General features: G+C 38.9%; 1 long non-coding RNA gene across 1 annotated transcript in view; it reads left to right on the forward strand.

Annotated features, from left to right (window-relative positions):
* Positions 1-450: 450 nt before the first annotated feature.
* Positions 451-8,795, forward strand: part of LOC117946471 — a 22,661-nt gene continuing 14,316 nt past the window's right edge. Inside the window, exons 1-2 of the long non-coding RNA XR_004657037.1 lie at positions 451-462; positions 8,464-8,467. This is a non-coding gene — a long non-coding RNA (uncharacterized LOC117946471). The remainder of the gene's footprint in view (positions 463-8,463; positions 8,468-8,795) is intronic.

Genomic DNA, 8,795 nt, shown 5'->3' on the forward strand with positions numbered 1-8,795 from the left:
TTTTCTTGCCATCGCTTTTTCTTTCCATCTCCTTACCCTCTTTCACTCTGTAGATTTATTAGTGGATGCCTGTTGTTGTCGCCAAAGTTGTGCTGCAGCAGCAAAGAGCTGCTCCTCAGGCGACTCAGGGGACAGACATTTCATTTCCGCCCTCTTAACGAGTTGTTGGTGAGTGTGTGTTAATATGTGTGTGTGTGTGTTTGTGTGTGTGTGTGTGCGTACAGAAGCTATGAAGGGAGATGGCTGATGGGGGAGGGGTGGGGGGAGCAGGCACGTTGTCCTCCTTCTCCTCTTACTCCACACTCTCAGACAGAGATAATGGGGGAGCTGATAGCAGCCTTGGAGACTGCTGTGGCTCCAAGCACAGATATGGACCGATAACGCCTCCACCACCTTGCCTGCTGCTGTGTGCTGCTGTGTGTGTGTCTTTGTGTTTGTGTCTAGATGTATGTGTGTAGGTCTGTAACACACTTCGTATACACTCCAGGTATATACGACTGTGGGTTTGTCTTTGAGTTTTTTGTGTGAAGTATTTGTGTGTGTGTGTGTGTGTGTGTGTGTTTCTGTATGTTCTGTCCTTGTGTGTGGGGGTCTTTCGTTTGTAAGAGTTTTTGTGTGTGTTTGCGTCCGTGTGTGTGTGTGTATGTGGAGGTGTGTGTGCATGTGTGTCGTACATCTGCTTCTGTAAAGTGAGTGTGTGTCTTTCTCTGTGTCTCTGCAGCCTCCTTCATCCCACCAGACATTCCTGCCTCCTTTTTATGGGCACAGGAACAGCTGGCCACCCCAGTAGGGCATTCTCACAATGAGACAATCACAATATACGAGCCTGATGACACACACACACACACACACACACACACACACACACACACACACACACACACACACACACATAAGCACAGGAAAGTACATACAGTATGCAGAGACGCCCACTCGTGCTTATATGTTTCCTGTTGTGCTGTTGTGTTACAGCACCATCAGGCTCATCGCTCTTTTCTCTTTTACTTCTGAAAATATAAGAAGTTTTTACTGTTATAGCTCGTGCGAAACACATCGCAGCAGCTTTAGCAATGAGTTACATTCTGACGTTAAACATTTTTTCCCCCATGTGACTTTGATGAATTGCAAAAGGCGAATCTTTTCGCTGTACTTTAGACAATCTCCTCGTATGACAATCACGTCCTGACAGTTCAAATGAGAAAATGATTAATAGGGCTTGTGATTAACATAATGAGTTATTATCCAGGACAGAGAAATTATTTCATCAAGCCAGGCTATATTTATCTTTGTTCACCTATGCACCTGTTCTGCTCATTCCACAGGGCTTTATTGCATGTGAGATTACAGTGTTTTTCCATTTGTATCCATGCACTGATTAGTTTTGAACAGTGGCATTATGATTGGCTGTAAATTGTTTCCATTTGTACATGAAAATGCATATTTTTGAGTGCCTATACTTAGCCTTAAAATACTGTTCATAGCAGCTTGAAATACAAATCTATACACTTCACTCTCTTAGATAGATGCAACACTAAAATTGAATGCCAGGCCATATATTTGGTTTACTGCACCTTGCACAATATACCAGACAGTGTTTATACTAGTGAGCACAAAGAAACATCTAATTATAATATTATAATACAATATGTATATATAAATAAAAGGTGTACTTATTTGACGGAACCAAAGAAGTTTTTCTAACTAATTTCACAACAGAAGGTCAGTTTACATGTCATGGCAAGCAGTACTGGAGCAGCTTTGTAGGTGTAGTAGGTTGGTTTAATGGAACTGTTATTGAGTAGCATTTATGGGAAATGTAGGAAATATTTATGAAGCTAGACCCATTATATTGACTAAATATCAAGAAATCTTGCCTTCTTTTGCTTCCGTTTTTTAAAATCAATCTTTAGCACTGTTAAGGTTCATGAACTCGGTCTGTTAGTTGCTAAGATACAATGCAATGTTGTCTCATGGAAATCTGAAATAGTGGCAATAAAAGACTTCAATTTCTGGTAATGCTCTTGATCCATCACTGTGAACAATTTTTTGTTCATCATCCATCTCTTCTTCCTATCCATCCTAAAAACTGTATGTACTCCTTTATGACCCATGCATGGTAGGGGCGTTTCCCTTGGCAATCGATTTTACTTGTTTTCTCGAATGACTTTTACAACACTGAACTAAAACAAAAAAATCTGTAACTAGCAAGTTCCCCTATCCTTATGGAAATTCAATACTACATTTCTGCAATACCCCTTTGAAGTTGATGACACTATGACTAGGCCCTTTTTTCACCTTGATAAAAAAATGACATATATAATAGATATACAAACCAAAAAGGCCTTACAGTAATGTCATAGTGATGTAATTAACATACAAAAATTAAATTTAAACACTTGCATTCCCATGACAACTGGGCAAACTCCATCAGCTGAGGAAGATCATGTGAATGACTGACAGCTCTAACAGATAATAAATGGACCTCAAAGAGAGATGGTTTTGTCAACTGTTTGTCAATTCTAACCCCAACCGGTCCGTCAGACACCGCCTACCAAGAGCTTGGGTCTGACCTAGGTTTCTGCCTAAAAGGAAGTCTTTCCTCGCCACTGTCGCTATGTTGCTTGCTCTGGAGGAAACTACTTGAACTGTTGGGTCCTTGTAAATTCTGGAGTGTGGTCTATCTGTATAGTGTCTTGAGATAACTCTTGTTATGAATTGATACTATAAATAAAATTGAATTGAATTGAACTGCAAAAAATGTTGTAATAAAGAAATAAGGACGCAACTTTTAATGTGAAAAGATTTGAACTTTTTTTATTGAAAGAGACACACACTGCTGTGAGAGACAATGCATCCCTTCAGTCAAACCCAGAGCCTCTTCCCAGCCCACCAGGAGATCACTCTGTGTGTAAAGTATTAAATATTGAATATGGACTTTAAAAAAAATACTTTAGAGTTGATATTTTCTTTTACTTTCCATTTCCCCCCCAGAACACGGAGCTTCAGACACACACAAAATCTGAATATTAAGTTTGTAGACTGTTGAACAACTCATTATTTTTTTTCTTTGTGACTGTTTGTATGAAAGGTCATTTCTGTGTGTGTGTGCGTGTGTGTGCAAGTGTGTGTGTGTGTGTGTGTGTGTGCGTGTCCGTTATTCTTGCCTGAATCTGTTCATTAGTTGCTTACAAATTTTCAAAGCTGAAATAGACAGTAGCAGTACCCAGAATGCCTGGTTCTGGGAAGGCATGCACACTTGTGTTTTGTTAATGAGCACATCCAGGGCACATTTCACACACACACACACACAAACACACACACACACACACACACCTAACTACACAGGACTGACATTCTCCTCACACAACTGCAAAGAAAGTCTCCTGAGAAAGATTGCTGCCAGGCACAAAAATGGAGAGAGAGAGAGTAGAGCAAGAGGTGAGGGAGAGCTGTGTGGGGGAGGAGGAGGATGAGAGAGGAGGATCGGGAGAAATAGAAATGCTGTTTTCTTTTTTCCCCTTTCTCTCCACAAGCCGCAGCTGTTTTGTTCTCAATGCTCGCGCCTTCACTCGTTGCTTTGCTTTGATAGGTTTCAGCGCACTCGACTGTATTGACTACGGTCTTGGCAAGCACAAGGACAAATCAATTAGGAACGTTGACTGATACAGTGTCTGAGTTTTTCCCCATTCTCAATAGCGAATTGGAGCAATTAAAAACCGACTGTAGCACATGATGTGACAGTAATGGCCATAATGGATCGTCGTCAAGGTTCAGACGCCAGATAATGTTATTGTTTATCTAGATGAATATTGTTGTTTATTCATAAGCTTTGGAATCCTACTCCCACCACCCCCACCCTATTTGACAACCCTATACCCCTGGCCTAAACACAAACAGACGTTTGTGATATTGAAAGGTGGCCATCTGTCCAATCAGGGAATCAAGTCCATAAGGGGAACCAGTTTGGGGGCGAGACCTGATCTGGAAGACATTAGCATGTGAATTAGTTGTTGACTGGGTGCCAAAGCCAGCAGCATAATCACTGCCAACTAGATGACAGCATTCCCCTAATCAATGGCTTGATATCTATATGGAAACATATGGAGGGATCAGGCACGCAGTCTGGGCTGTTACATTTTGATCCAGTTTGTGCTAAATTTCCATTCAGCTTGCGAGAGTTTTTTGACTGCTGTGCACCAGAAAACATTAATGAAAAGTTGACATTTACAAAGACAACAATGACAAAAACGTAGTGCTTTATTTCAGATGAACTAAAGCCTTTTGAAGCAGAGGTTATTGCTTGTGGAAGATTAGAGTTCATTTTTCCACACACTGTAAATGCATGAAATGTCAACATTATGAATATTTAAAAGCTGTCAGTATTGCAACACAGTTTCTGCTATATATTAAAGTCCCACTCCAGTCAAAGAGGTGTTTTGCTTATTGCAGGGGTGGAACAAGTAGTCAGATATTTTGCTTTAGTTAAGTAGTAATAATAAAAAGTATTCTGCATTGGGCATGGTCCACAACAACATATTATTAGAGAGACACTGGAAAATTGGGAGGGACTTTCTAGCACAGCTAACTGATTTGAATTATATTTGAAGAAAAGGGAATATTTTGTGTTCATATGTGGAGTCACCTAAGAATTCCCGAACATCTTCTGTTTAACATTTACACATTTGAATTTGATCATTTTTTTTGTAATTACTACTTAGTCAAAGATAAAACTGAATACTTGTCTTTAGGCCGAAAAAATAACAATTAAGCGTGTTTTTACACCGACAGCCTTTAATTTGGTTGAATCGAACAAGAGTTTGTTCGCCCCGCTGGTGCGGTTTGTTTGGGCAGGTGAGAACGCATCAATCGAACTCTGGTTCGCACTGTTGCTTGCTCTGTAGGAAACTACTAGAATTGTTGGGTCCTTGTAAATTTTGGAGTGTGGTCTAGACCTGAGCTATCTGTAAAGTGTCTTGAGATAAGGCTTGGTATGAATTGATACTATAAATAAAATTGAATTGAATTGGTGCACAACAAAAACGGACCAAATAAGCGTCCTGAGACCTGCTTGTAGAGGTGGTCTTTGTGTGCTTTCAATCGAACTTGAGCGGTTTGTTTGTGGTGAGAATGTGATCCGTACTCGAACTGCACCAACTATACATACTCTGAGCTAATGTCTGCTGTAGTCGGGTGTGTTTAGCAATCTGCGATGAAGCAGAGCAGAAAAGTGTAGCACCGTGCAATGTTTCTATCAAGTCGCCAAAATTGGAGACAGACGCCGGCAGAGCAGAAAGTAGTCTCGGTGTCCAGAGCAGATGTAGTAACATCTCTAGCAAAACAATGTCTGATGATTTTAATAAAATTACCTGGTTTGACCACTAGACCAGAACACAGGACCTTCTTTCTGTATTTACTTTCTTGAATGTATCTTTCTTTCCCGCCCGAAAAGAGATACAAACATATTATCAGAAATAAGCATTATTTTTTTTTTCTAAAAGTGTTGTAGTACAACTAGCATACTCAAGTTATAATTGAGGTCAATTTGGAGACACTATCTTAGTTAATCATTAAATTAATAGCCTTCATATTTTTGTTTTATCTCTTTTCTGTGTTGTAGTTTGTAGACGGTCTCTTAGCACTCTTTGCCGTATCAACACCGGAAATAAACAGAGCTGAATTAGCACAACTTTCACACATTTCTTTCACATCTACTGTAGTCAGATTCACTGTGTTCACTCGGAAGGAAAAACTGCACATGGGTAGGCCCTTTTAATTACATTTTGAACATGTTAAAAGGCTAAAACATGTTTATAACTTGCCCTGTTTCAGCCTGTTGGGTGCTAACTCTAGCAGGAGGATAACTCGGTGTAGGCAGAACCGATTGTTTTTTTCTCTACTGACAGCACTCTAAATTTACAAACAGAGCTACGTGTTGGGATCAACCGGAATTCTCCTTTAATGTTAAATTCCACAAACTAAGCCAACCACCTTATTGTAGTCACTGAATAATACCTTAACTTCAATAACCACATAGGACAAAAACAATGTCAGCCCATTATCACCTGAATATTAAATCTAAAGGACTTGTGTCTGAGCAGGATTTAGAAAAACGGATCCATGACTTTTTCTTCAGTAGCCTCGACTACTGTATTGCTGTCTTTACAGGTCTCTCTAAAAAGTTGATCAGACAGCTCCAGCTGATTCAGAACGCTGCTGCTAGCGTCCTCAATAAGACTATGAGAGTGAATTATATCTCTAATTCAGATCTTTACTCTGGCTTCCTGTGTGTCAAAAAACTGACTCTAAAATATTACTGTTGGTTTATAAAGCACTAAATATCATAGGACCAAAATAAATTTCTGATTTACTACTCTGTCATGAACCATCCAGACCTCTCAGATTGTCCTCTAAGAAGTACTTCTTGTCAAAAAAAAAACATATCAGTCAAAATTTATTATTCCAAGCAGAGTAATTTTATGGCTCTAAATATGTCTGGAGGAAATATTTAAGGCAGTTTCACCAAATCTCCTCTGTCTCTGCTCTCAGTTTAGCCCCAGTGCCACTGTGCAGGCAAACAGTGTGACACAGGCAAATATAAACGGTTGTAAATGCGAACAACTGTTTTCCTCATGAAATTGTAAATGATCTACATCAAAACGCATAGTTGCGAATGGATCTGTAGGAAATTGAAAATATTGCAATGCAGTGAAATTAATTTTTTCCATTTCCAAATTTAATAGCAGTAATGCAGTTATTCAAGGTCTCCATTTGTCATCTCAGACACCAATGTGATTTCTTTTTGGTTTGATTTAGTTTGCCCTCAGGCAGTTGCTGAAATAAAATCCCAATTTTGAGTGGGTATTCTCACTCAGGGACAGTTTTGTCTGAGAGAATCTGATAGCTCATATTTGATTCCCAGAAAGAATTTAAAATATCCGAATAATGTGGCACACAGACTCCTGTCATCCTGAATCAAGATAAAACATGTAAGATTACATTTTTTCTTTCATGACCTTAATCTATCCATCCATTACAGTACAGTACAGATACAGATACTTATGTATAAAAATAATATAAAAAATACTCTGGTAAAAGTACTGATTTAACTTATTTAAGTAAAAGTAACAAAGTACAGGCTCGAAAATGTACTTAGAGTATAATAGTAAAAGTAGCCTTGCGATCGACAATCATTTTGTTTACAAAGCTACCTGGACCACACACGTGTTACTAGAGTGTAAGCTGAGACACTTCAAATGACATGGATAAACATATCTTTATATCATTACATTTTAAATGGATGTCTGCCAATAGGCCTAAATATCCCAAATATAATTTTAGCGACAGTGACTGGGACTCCAGGTAAATAAGATCCTGAATGATCGGCAAGATTCTGTGAGAATTCAGAGATTCAGAGAAAGAGAGAAAGGAGAGAAAGGGGAAAAAAGAAAACAGCATTTCTATTTCTCCCGATCCTCCTCTCTCACCCTCCTCCTCCCCCACACATGCCACCGTCCATCCTACTATGTGCTAATGTTAGCGCCATAAAGCCGTAATGATTTGCCGCAAATGAATGCCGTAAAATCTGTTGCATCGTTTCGCAGTAGTGAATCAAGTGCAACGTGCAGTATACTGTATATTCCCATCTAATAAGATTGAATTTGGTATTGATGACGCAACAATTATAAAGGTAACTCCAGTGAAATTATTTGAAACTTGTTAGTGAGGACTAGATTAGGACTGTATTTAAAAGTGATTCTGGTTTCCAACTTTGTCCCAGGTGTGTCTGTTAAAACAGAGACGGAGACAACTTCTCTCTTTTGATGCTTTTTACAATCAAGCAACAGCCAAACATGGGCGTGGGTAGTTCTGCTATGGCTGTGTGTTTGTGTGTGGTTCTGCAAAGAAATAAATAACATTGTAAAGGCTACCACACTCAATGCATAGGAATTATACATATGCTAGCAAATAATAATAAACCCACTATTGATAGCATTATCTTAATGCAGTGTAACTACTGTAGCATGTAAAAAATGCACCTAACATACAAACGTGAACAAATGCCATTATGAAACAACAGCCAGTAACAACTTACTTTGAATCAGCAAGAACAACAGACCAATTCATCAACAGGCTTCAATGAACGGACAATGCTATATGACTCCCAGTTCTCAATGACGCACACTAACAATCTCAACTGATTATCCTCTTTTATTTCTCACTTCTTTTCCATATGGCATGTGCACTTGCGCACAGCGTGAGGCGTGTCTCTGCGCTATTCTCGGACATGCACTCACAATCACACCTGATAGAAGACCTTTTGTTCAAAACTAAAGTAATTAGCCAATTTTGTAAAATGTAAGGTGTAGAAAGTACTGTTAGTCGTGTTAAAATGTAAGGAGTAAAAGTAAAAAGTCGCTACAACAATAAATAGTAAAGTAAAAACATCTGAAATATCTACTTGAGTATTGTAACAAATTTTTTGTACTTCGTTCCTTACCATCTCTGCTAGTGGAGACAGTTTATTTAAGAAGACCATGAAATGCAGTTGAAATCGTTGTAAAAAGCTAGTATTTAGACCTTGAGATCATAGGATTTTGTCAAATTTTGTGAATGCTATTTCCTGCATTTTTATATGCATTCATATCAATATATACATATAACATGGTAATGTCATACAGTCCACCTCTTATGGAAGCAAGTCATGACATTTGTAGTGGTTGGACTAGCTGCCCTGGTGGGTTCGTTGTCATTATGCTATAGTGGGATTAAATTGTTTGGGGGAGAAGGGGGGGGGG

Source organism: Etheostoma cragini, chromosome 6 (assembly GCF_013103735.1).
Source record: "Etheostoma cragini isolate CJK2018 chromosome 6, CSU_Ecrag_1.0, whole genome shotgun sequence".
NCBI lineage: Eukaryota > Metazoa > Chordata > Actinopteri > Perciformes > Percidae > Etheostoma > Etheostoma cragini.